A 12081-nucleotide genomic window follows, 5' to 3' on the forward strand; every position below is an offset into this window, starting at 1 on the left:
ATACATAGACCAAACTGGTTTGCCCCCAAAAGCCCTATTTCTTTTAGATAAGTCCTAAATCCTAGCACCACCAACTTGCTTGGAAAGAGACATCTTGGTCAAAGAAATTAGTGGAATCTTTTTATCTTCTGTCATGTTATTTTTCCAAAGAAAAGATCGAATAATCTTTTCAATTTGGGAGATGACTCATCTGGGAGCTTGAAGATCTGAGATATAGTAATTAGGAATGGCAGATAGGATAGTTTTAATGAGAAGTATCCTACCTAAAAGAGACAACCACCTAGCCTTCCAAGTAGAAATACGAGATTTAAGTCTCTCGATAATTGAATTCCAAAAAGAAGACTTAGCAGATCCCATAAAGAAAGGAATCCCCAAATAGGTAGAAGGAAGAGAGTCTACTGGGAAACCTAAAATATTCACAAGTCTATCAGCCACCAACTGAGGAGTATTAAAAATGAAGATCTTGGATTTATGGGGGCTAATCTGTTGGCCACATCTACCAGTATAAGTATCTAGAATAAATTTAATATGAGTAGCCTCTTGAATAGAAGAAGACCCAAATAAAAGTGTATCATCAGCAAAAAGGTTCTGAGTGACTGAAATATCACAATGAGGAATTAACACCCCTTGCCAAAAGGCCAGATCCCTTTTCTTAATAGCCAATCGACTAAAAGCTTCTGCCATAATGATAAATAAGAAAGGAGATAAAGGATCTCCTTGTCTAACACCCTGGGTTAAAGAAAAGTATCTAGAGGGAGTTCCATTAATGAGGACAAAAAATGAAGCAGTAGAAATACAACTCTTGATCCATTTACACCAGCTTTTAGAGAAACCAAATTTTCTCAAAACTTTGAGGAAAAAAGCCCAACAAACTTTATCATAAGCCTTCATCATATCAAGTTTGACCACAAAAGCTAGGATATTGGATGAATTTATGGAATGTAAAGTTTCATGAAAAACAATTTCTCCCTCATGAGTTTCCCGGCCCAGAACAAAACCTCCTTGTTGAGGAGAGATGATGCGAGGAAGGAAAATTTTAAGTCTTAAACAAATAGCCTTGGTGAGGATTTTGTAAATAGAGTTGCACAAAGAAATGGGTCTAAATTCAACAAAAGTTTGGGGATTCTTAGATTTTAGGTTGAGGGCAATATAAGTGATGTTAAATTTTTTAAGGATATACCCACCCCTCCTAGACTCTTCCAAAGCCATTAATAAGTCAAAAACAATAAAATCCCAACATTTCTGAAAGAACAAGATAGTAAACCCATCAGGACCCGAAGCTTTATCAGGGGCCATGGAAAAAACAACAGAATAAAGCTCATCTAAAGAAAAAGGCCTCATAAGAAAGTCATTATCCTTATGAGAAACAAGGGAGGGGATAGAATCTAAAAGAAAATCCACATGATGATCCATAGAGGAAGAAGAAAAAGAAGGAGAATTAATATTTTATTATATCATGTCATTAATAAATTTCTCATCCATTCACTATTCATCTCTATTTACTTCCATCTTATTTCTATCATAAATCACTCAAATCACTAGTACATTCGAAGCTGATTTCCGACGACCGTTTGTTGGATTTTTGATAATTTTCATCGGAGTGTCGACAAAATCCACCATCGAAAATGCGGCGTCAGATTGGTCGATGATGCCATGCCCGTTAGAAATTCGACAATCCAATGGACTCTGTAGACGGTCAAAGAAGTCGTCGGTCGAAAGCTTGGTATTCATCGTAATTCCGACGATGATCATTTTTATAAAAAAAATAATAATTATCATTGATATAAAAGAGCCATCGAAGGAAGGAAATGCCGAAAGGACTCACCGAAGATAATAAATTCATCGACAAAAGATATCAAAGAAATCAGAGAGGGTCTTCATCAACAGGAAAAGTTCTCAAGGAAATAATACTATCGGTGCAACATAAAAAGGACCCATCGAAAGGAGCGTTTTCATCAAAAGAATAATATTGATCAGACAAAATGAAGCTACATCGATAAAAGATATCGATAAGGATATAGGTTTCGAGGAGGTTAAACTTCATCGACAAAAGATATCGAAGAAAGCAGAGAGGGTCTTCATCGACGGGAAAAGTTCTCGAGGAAATAATACTATCGGTGCAACATAAAAAGGACCCACTGAAAGGAGCGTTTTCATTGAAAGAATAATAACGATCAGACAAAAGCAAGCTACATCGATAAAAGATATCGATGAGGATATAGGTTTCAAGGAGGTTAAAAGGCATGTTCTCGATATGCGTGGTTTTGCCAATGTAACTTTATTGGTGAAGAATGATAAGGGAAAATAAAGAAAAGCTTTGGTGAGATAATAGACTCATTCATCGATGGGGCATAGTGATATTGATGAAAGAAGTATTTCGATGGAAAAATAAAGGAGGGCACCGAAGCCCAAGGTTTCTTTGACATAAGACCTAATGAATATCAGATATGTTTCGATGAGGAGACATCCATACTGACCGAATACAGTATTTCGATGAAGGGAAAAAATACTTGATTGAAGTAATATTCAAAATAAAAGTATTGTCAATAGAAACAAAGAGATCGATGGACTAAAGAAACAAATGATCGAAAGACATATCCTCATTGAAATGATTATTGATTACCACAAAAATCATAAACAAATCCCAGGGAAGGTCACATCGCCATTAAATTCAAACGTGTGCTCGAGTGACCGTTGTCCAAAGCGCCATTACTAACTAATTAAATATGCCATAAGTAGTGGATCAACCATCAAAGGACACAACATTAAGGAATTCACAGGTGACGAACTGAAAGCAGGAATTGGGCAAATTCACAAATAAAGCTCAGTAATTCCAAGTAAGTTGTTTGCACATAGACCTCTTTTTCAACATCATCTAAAACTAATAAGACCAGAAAGGGAAAAGAACCTATCACTGCAGAAGAAAAACCTAAAAGATAGAAAAGGGAAGGGCGTTCTTTGGCCCAGGACCTGATTGACCAGTGCCCATCATCCAGTTTGAGGTCCAAGAAGATTAGAGCTGATGAGGAAGGCCTGGAGGACCGGTTTGAGGATCTTGGAGATATATGGACAGAGTTGAGAGGGTATGAATTATTCATATATGGGTACAACATAAGAGTTGACCCTCAACCTATCAACAATTTATGGTGATTGAACTTAGGAAGGTTAGCTATGGCTAATGTATTCATGAATGTGGAGCTCATGAAGGCATTGGCAAACAAATATGACCCTTAAACTAGGACCATATATAACTACATGGGTGAGCCAATTATTGCAATCACAAAGGAGGTTATTGACACCGTGTTCAAGTTGGATTGGGGATTTGAAGAATTGATTGACCTCAAGAAGTTAACAAGTTAATATTTTAACCTATAGCACATTTACAAAACGTGGAGACTCCCTATACATAGACCTAGGAATGCAGGGTCCTTAGTGCCACTAGGTCAGGATGACAAAGCTCCCTATGATGTCAAATCTTTCCATCCATATTTCAAGTATACCTATTACTGTTTTGCCCAAGTGCTAGGGATAAAAGCCCATCCTTTGATGGATATTGCAGCCATGGTCATTTGTGTCGATTTGCAGTCTAAGGACCCCCGCTTCTTTGATTTTTTTGCTTATTTGGTTGAGGTTTTTAATCATGGGTTAGAAAAGTTAAAGGGGGATGTCATCAATGTTCATTTCAAACATTATTCCTTACTTATGCATATGCTATTGTATGTGGGCCAAGATGAAGGGTTATGGCCAGAAGAGTTATGTGTCAGGACATATGACAATGCTGGAATGAGAAAACCAGTGCAACTATGGGTTTCTTCATGGGACATAGGTATGTGAATAATCAATATTGGCATTTTGAGGAGTTCTTTGTCAAGCCATTATATAGACTGTTGGGATGCCCATGCGATCATGCCCTTGCACCAGAGGTTCAAAGATTCCTAAGACCAAAAGATTTTGCTGAAGATCCCTCAATTGAACACAATTGGGGAGATCGGTATTGTTTTTCAGACTGCACACAAGTCAAGGTATATGGGTTTGAAGGGAGACCATACTTACTACTAGTTATAGTCCCTAACAGAGTGGCTTGTCTGGAAATTGTGAGGCAACTGTCAATAGTGAGTACAGAACATCTGACAAGCCATGGAAAACAATCAATTGTACTTGGGTTGTTAGTATTTTCAGATTTTATTATGAAAAGTTCAAAGAGTTATGGCCTACTGCAGACAAAATTGAATTATTATGGCATGACTATGGGGGATCCAAGGCCCAATTTTGATCCTGAAGGATACATAAGGATAGCCCGGTCATCACAAAAGCTGAAGGCTGGAGAGCATAAATCTTACCTACCGGATGACCTCATTAAGAACATTGGCAGAGAAGAGACCAGAGTGAAGCGAATAAAGTTTGAGAAAACAATGCAGGCTTATAAATGGAAGCTTTATAGAAGGAAAATGGATGAGAACGTGCTACAAAAGATTGAAGACCCCTTGGAGTTGGCCAACAAACTTGTGGAGCATGAATTGGAAATACTTGAGGGAGTCCCGCCTCATGTTTTTAGGGATTACATTGATACTATTAGGAATACAGAGCCTTTGGCTCATATGTTTCTTGCTTCCACATCTAGCATCGTTCCATTCACTCCTCAAGAGGATTACCCCTTGGTTATGCAGAGGATACACCGATAGACTTGGCAACATGACAACTGAATGTCCGAGAAGTGGCTAACATCAGATTCCTGGAGCATATGGATTTCATTGCTGATAGTGACTTCATTGCTTCCAAGGAGTTCACTGCATTCCTCTATCAACATAAAGGATCTCAAATTAGGAATAATATGAGAAATAGTGAAGAAGAGTAGTAGCTTCAAAAGTTAGAAGAGGAGATAGATCTTGCAATGAGAGAAATGACACCTGAGAAGGGAAGACAGTTGCTTAAGGAAGCTTGTGTGCTATTATACTCTGGATGGGACATGAACTCTGCCTTGTTGTTTGAAGGATTCCTCAAGAAACAGGACCCAAGTAGGCAAATGATGCCAAAAGAGATTGATAAACTCTTTAGAGGATCAGGATATGATCCAGATCAGAAGGCTCTTCTATAGTGGGCTATGTATCCCAAAGATAAAAGACCTATATTGGTTGATACAGAAGAAGTTTTTGGACATTTGATGGTGCAGCAGGTTGGAAAGACTGACCCTAGAACAACTGCCAAACTAAATTTGGATGTCGCTAAACTAAACCAAGATCTAATAGAGTTTGTGGTCCGAGAAAATTCTACATACAAAAGCCTATATGAGAAAAATGATGAAGAAAAATAGAGGCTACAAGCAAGATTGCTTTAGATTGATACAGGTACCAGTCAAACAAGGATGACATACGGTGTTGATAGAGATGCCATGGATGCCCTGACAGAAGCTATGTATTGGAGGAATAGGGCCGAAAAGACATCTCGGCAAGTAGAAAAGTTACAGCAAAATATGGATAAGTTGATTATGGAGATCATTGAACATAGGTTCAGAAGTATGATGCAAGGTGTAGAAATCTATTGGAAAACATACACTGGAACAGTTAGAGCTTTGAAAGAGCATGAAAGGCTCGAGTCTCGGTTGGAAGGCTTGATAAATGACAACAGTCTGATTAATCCAGGTGAGAAAATTGAAGCCGAGGCTCACTTGAAGTCCCATGATGAATTGGCAAATCAATTAAGGAAAGAGCATCAGAGGCTGGATGATGGGAATACCCCTAGGGTGCCCTCTTTTTACAGTAATGGTGAGTTAGTATCGTTGGAACAATGGAAACAAGAGTTCAGTGATGAGAAGAATCGAGCAATAGTAGAGTTGGACCTGGACAAAGATTTGTCACTTTGTGTTAACAATATTCTATCCAATCATTTCCAGACAGAAAGCGACATGAGGACACTAAACAATGATGTTCTAATGTATAAAGATGATAAGTACATTGAACACATAGGAATGATGAACTTGTTTATCTTCCAGTTTGTTAACAAAAGTGCTAGTTAATAGTTATGTGCTGAAAAGCCACGATGTTTGGTGACAATGTATACCCTCATATAAATGAGGGAATTTTTGTAACAATAAGGATCATTAGAGAAGAAGTAGAATATAGCCTCAGGCTTACTATTGTACCATTTTGCTAACATACATAATATAATTAGTCATCTTTCCTTTGTGTATATGCTGTGGATTACTGCATCTTTCTATAGGCAGTTGCTTGTGATACTATCTAAAGGAGATAAGGTTACTTGTGTTCTTCTAGTAAAACTCTGTGTTTCATATTGTGGATTTGAATAAAATATTTACTTGCGAATATAGTTTTGTATATAGTGTGCATGCATATTATCTCAACCATGGTGCGCTTGCATATGTATATAGTTTTGTTTATAGGTGGAAAGCCTGAGGTTCAATGTCGAACTTGGTTGCTCTAATACCATATGTAATATTCCATTAATTCTATACTTAAAGAAAATAAATTGTGATCTATATTAAGATAAAAAATTGAGCATTTCAAAATAAAACATAACTACTTCAGTTGAAGGAGAAAACTAACTAAATGTTCTTCAACATAATAAGAATCTAACTAATTTATCTAAAAGGAAGGTAATCTTTTACCGATAAAAAATATTGAACAAATATTATTAAGCTAATCAATATGAGAAAGTAATTCAAATGACAAGTTTCATTTTTGAGGGAAGAAAGGTTCAGAGGTTACTGTTATCACTGTTTAAAAAATGGGTATTCTTTTCCATAATTGGCTAAGTCTATGAAATTCTTGGGTCTGGTATGGCCTTGTGACTTTTATTGCTTTGGGTCCTAAAGAGGGTTTAGGGTTTAGGTTTAATCACTTTCAAAATGTTTGAGAAAAAACCCTTATAATTCTATTTTTGTGTTACTTTATTCACTTAAGTAATGGGTCCTTTTGTCATGCAAAGTGTTCCCCTCGTTGTTTTTTACCTAGGCAGTCCTTTTAAATGTTTTAATTTTTATTTGCCTTTAAATTGCCTTTTCTAATGACCGTTGGGCCTTGTAATTGTCGCGCAACTCTCAGTCAATCAGATGGCCCACATGGATTCGCGAACTCAACATGCCCGAAAGTTACCTATCGTGAAGTAGCGAAAAGGTTTGGCGGGACCCAGCGATGAGGACTTCTTTCTTAGCTAAAGGGCAATCGGTTTGGAAAGAGACCAATGACCCACATTGATTCGCAACCTAAAGATGATCATGGTTTACAAGTTGCGAAATGGTGAAAAGATGGTGGGCCCGGGTGAAGTGGTTAGTAGAAAGAGTAACAGTAGTGCAAGTCCCTGAGATCTGATGCTCCGCATTGTTTCATGAGATAAAGATAACCAAGTTTTACCCTTCTACGAAATAGCGAAAGGGTTTGGTGGGCCCAACATCCAAGCTTCATCTGAAGATTAAAGACCGATCATGTTCTATCTAATCAGATGGCCCTCGTTATTCGTGAGATCAAAGCACACGTGTTTTAACTATTGCGAAATAGCGAAAGGTTGTGGCGGGTCCCAAAAGCCGACGGGTTTTCTAATGAGTAAAGAGTGAGTGGTTCAGAGAATAATCAATGGCCTGCATTGATTCACAACCCAAAGATGCTCAAGAGTTAGTTTTCGCGAAGTGGCAAAATGACATGGCATTCCAAGTTAGCAGTCTAGGAGGTAGGGATCGCAAATCAAAAGGTTACATGTGTCCTCCAGATCATGTAAAATAAAGAACAAACTTGGTGACCAATTGATGGGCCCAACAAATAGAATGATATAAACTGAAGACAAAGAGGTGACCTATCAGGCACATGTGGCATTTTAGAAGTGGATCCTGCTGAAGTCTTTCAGTGAGTAGGAAGTTGACACATCAGTTCAAGAGGGATCAAATGCCAAAGTGAATGGCGCTGATTCAAAGGGCCCACGTCTGTCGGTTCTAATAGGTTGTTAAAGGAAGGGCATCTCAAGAAGGATCTAACATTGGGTGTTATTTCACAACCTTTAAATACATGATGGTTACCGTTTATGAAATAGCGAAAATGGTTACTTGGTACTGGTTTATAGTTGTTTCAGTTGATCAGATAGCTAGCACAACTTCATGAGGTCAAGATGCAAGATGGTTACCCATCGCAAAATAGTGAAAGGATTTTCAGCTTGTTGCCAAGCAAGGAAGAGTCAAAAGGGTAAAAGTGGTGCAAGTTCTATCTGATCCAACGGTTGGCATCTTTTCACTAGATGAAAATGCAAGAGCTTTATGCTCTGCGAAACAACAAAAGAGCAAAATGAAAAATACTTAGAGCAGTTTTGATTCATTGGAGCCAAATTTTGAAGGGATGGCCATAGCGTGCGGTGTTAATGTCACAGTTAAGGAGCCAAATTTCTGTATATATCCCCGCATCAATTGAATGAGGGTATCATTTCACAGAAGAAGTTTTAGAGAGAGCTGGTGGAGAGCAGAAGTTTGCAAACCAAAATCAGGTTCTCTTGCTCTTTGTTTACCCATTGGTTAAAGATTGTTGAATTGTGGTCTTGTCCTTTTAGAAAATTGATTTGATTGATAATTGGCTTAGTTGCATACTCTTAAAATGGGACCCAGAAGAGAATTAACAGGGAAGGTAAATTACCAGGACCAAAATATTTGTGATGACTTTCTTGAGCAGTTAACCATGTCGACCAATGTTGGGGCTAGGGCAAAGGAGTTAGTGCCAAAAAACCCCCGTTTGAAAATTGGGGATGGTTTATATGATAAAGGAAATTGGTTGAGGGACCCTGAAATAGGGATATCTGGTCTCAGTTTGTTTAAAGTGGGTTTTGGTTAGATACATGCCCCTTCCCCTATGAATAGTATCTGGAATTTAGATGTAGTGAAGTTTGTGGTCCCAGGTGTTTTCATGGATGTAGATATGTTGACCCTAATTGCATAGAACTATGACCCTGCTGCTAGATGCATTAGAAACATAAAGGGATCAACCCTTGTCGAAATCAAAGATGATGAATTTAGGAATGTCTTCAAGCTTAGTGAAGCTTCCAGCTACCTTGAGCCTATTGATTTTGAGGCATTAACCCAAGTTTACAATGCCCAAAGAGATCATCTTAGGAGTGGCCTATTGAGAGAATTTTTTGTCAAAATAGGGGGATTAACAGTTGTAGGCCCTAGCACAATGGAGCCATTTTCCCTTAATTTATTTACCTGAGAGCTAAGGGTATGTATTGGACACTGTGTCAAATTTTTGGAGAAGATGCTGAGAAAAACATGCCCGTCCATTATATGTTAATGATTGCCCAAATTTTGAACCCTTCCCTGGCCATAACATTTGACTTCGCTCCTTTCCTCTCTGATGCTATCCATGCAAGATTATTAGGAATTAAGAATGGTAAGGTAGACAAGCCATTTGGATGGTATTCCTTGTTGATGCATATGTTTCTATTCAAAGGGGTTGATTATTTTGCAAAAGAGATGGACCTGGTTAAGGTCAAGGATAAAGAGGAGATGTCAGTGCAATTGTGGAGTACTGTTCTATCTTGGGATAGAGAGGATGCAAGTTATCTGAAGTTTGATAGATGCTTTGCATCTAAAATTAGAGTTCTCTTGTGTGTAGAAAACCCTAGGATTCCTAAGGCTCTTTTGGAATTCCTTAGGCCCAAAGAATTTGCAGAGGATATCAAGATTGTTCATAACTGGGGAGATATGTATCTATATCCCATTTCTACTATTTTTAGAGTGTTTGGATTTAGGGGTACCCCTTATCTACTACCCTATTAGGTTCCATTAAATATAGGGATTGTAGAAGTATTAAGATAGATTGGAGGAGTGCAAGAGGCCGAGTTAACTAACAGGGGTAAATGGACAATTTTCCCAACCATCACCATGGCTCATCATTTTGTAATTACCAAAGGTGGATGGAAGTATTTTGAAGAATTCTTTAAACCATACATGTTATCAACTGCAGTGTCAAGGTGTACCGACCCTGAAGATTTCTTCAACGACATGTTCAGGAAGAGAGCAGTTTATAAAATCAAGCCTCACCAATTCCAATTCCTTGAAGATTTGGTCAGGAATGAATTTAGTCTAGATGAGCAGGAGTTGAGGAAGGAGAAGTGGATTGCATACAGAAGAGCCCTTGACTTTATCCATCAATCTGATTCTAGTTATGATCCTCTCTCTAGTTTTACCCCTTTTGAAGAAAAGGTTAAATTCTTAATTCTTTATTTTGAAGATTTAATGCAAACCCTGAAGGAAAAAAGAGAAGCCATAATGCAGAATGATCCTAACAAGGCTAAATTGGTCCTAGCCAAGCCTGCCTTTGCTAAGGCTATTCCACCAGGTGATTATATAATGCACAAGAGATCTAAGTATATTGTAATGATACATGTAACAGGTGAACCTTCTACTTCTAGAGGGAAAAGGGCCATTGAAGATACTATTGAGATTCAGGATTCGCCAAAGAGGCAGAGGACAGGTAAAGAAATTGAAACTGATGATCCTCAGTACTCTCCATCTCAGTCCCCTATTCATATAGGAGATGAGGAACCGGTGGCTGAGCAATTGATACAATTGGGGAGTCTAGGTTAAATTGCCTACACCTACAATGAGACTCAAGAAGGAATGCCAGAAGAGCCACCCTGTGCTGAAATGGATGTAACTGATAGTGAGCTACAGGGAAAAGAATTGGACATTACTGTCAAAAAAGCTAGTGAAGAATTCCTAGCTGACAACAATTTTGTCACATCAGGAGCTTTTATGAAGTTTCTATGGAAGAAAAATATTGATCAATTCAAGATGAGATGTGAGCAAAGGGTAAATGAACAGCCTCTCAAGGATGCAACCCAAGTGGAGGAAGAGGTTAAACAAGAAATGATGGCTGAGTTCAAAGCTATCACTCTTGAGGCTGGAAGAGAGATGGTGGATAAGGTTGGTGTGCTAATCCTCCTTGAATGGGATATAGCTGATGCATTGGTTCTTGAAGCGGTCAGAAAGGAAACTAAGCCAATGAAGGAAGTGATATTCAGCAAAGATGATGCTTCTCTGGTTATGTGGTCCCTTAAAAGAGATGAAGGTAGAAGAAGGAAATATACCTCACAGTCTAACATTCTAGAAGCTATGATAGTCAGAAGAGTTCAGGATACAGGGGTAGTGGAAGTAGCTAGTACTGTTTTAGAGACTGCTAAGTTCAATGTAGTAGTAGAAGAGAAGGAAGCAAAAGAAAAGGCTGATCTCCAAATTAGGTTGGAAACAACTTTAAAGGCTTCTAATGAAGCCAAAAAGGAGGTAGCCAGCAAGGACACTATCATTGCCAAACTTCAAAGTCAGCTGATGGGACAATACCAAGGAGGTGAGTCCTCTACCTTGGCTATTTCTTCTTCTCCAGCAAGGCCCCCACCTACTAGTACCATCATAGAATTCCCTCTTTCTCCTATGCCTTCTGGTTTTCAACCAGCTGAGACTTATCAACATGAATTGGAAAAGTTGAAACAGGCTCAGGCCTTATTTGCAAATAAGTATGAGGAGAAGATAAAGGCTACAATTTTGAGTTTTGCTGATACCGTTGATGCTCCCACGGTACATATCAATATGAAGAGAATTTTTGACACTCTTTGTGAGTTAAATGAGGACAAGGCCATTCTAGAGCCTATTCTAAATAAGTGGATCCCGAGGGAAGTAGATTTAGAATTCATGTGTGTATCTTATGATGAAGTTGGATCCAATGCCACTATCAAATCCACATGTGAATTGACCAAAGGTTTGACAAAGCTGGCAGAAGGGAAAGCCAATGTGGAAAGGAAGGCTAATTTATATAGAAAAGAGTATACTGAGCACAAATTTGAACTGTTTCCTAGAGGTTTTGTCAACCAAAATCAGATAAAGGACAAACAGGTATGGCTGGATGAGTTAGGAGCTAATCTGTCTCTAAGGGTAAATGAAATAATCAATAAAGATGACACCTCACTGTTTGTTAAAATAATTGAGGAAATAGAAAAGATCAAATCACATTATGGTTTCTTGGAGTCGGAAGTGAGGAAAATAAGGAACTCTTGGAAAAAGCTATTAAAGTTGAAGAAAAAGATTATTGGCTACTC

Source organism: Cryptomeria japonica, chromosome 8 (assembly GCF_030272615.1).
Source record: "Cryptomeria japonica chromosome 8, Sugi_1.0, whole genome shotgun sequence".
Taxonomy (NCBI): Eukaryota; Viridiplantae; Streptophyta; class Pinopsida; order Cupressales; family Cupressaceae; genus Cryptomeria; species Cryptomeria japonica.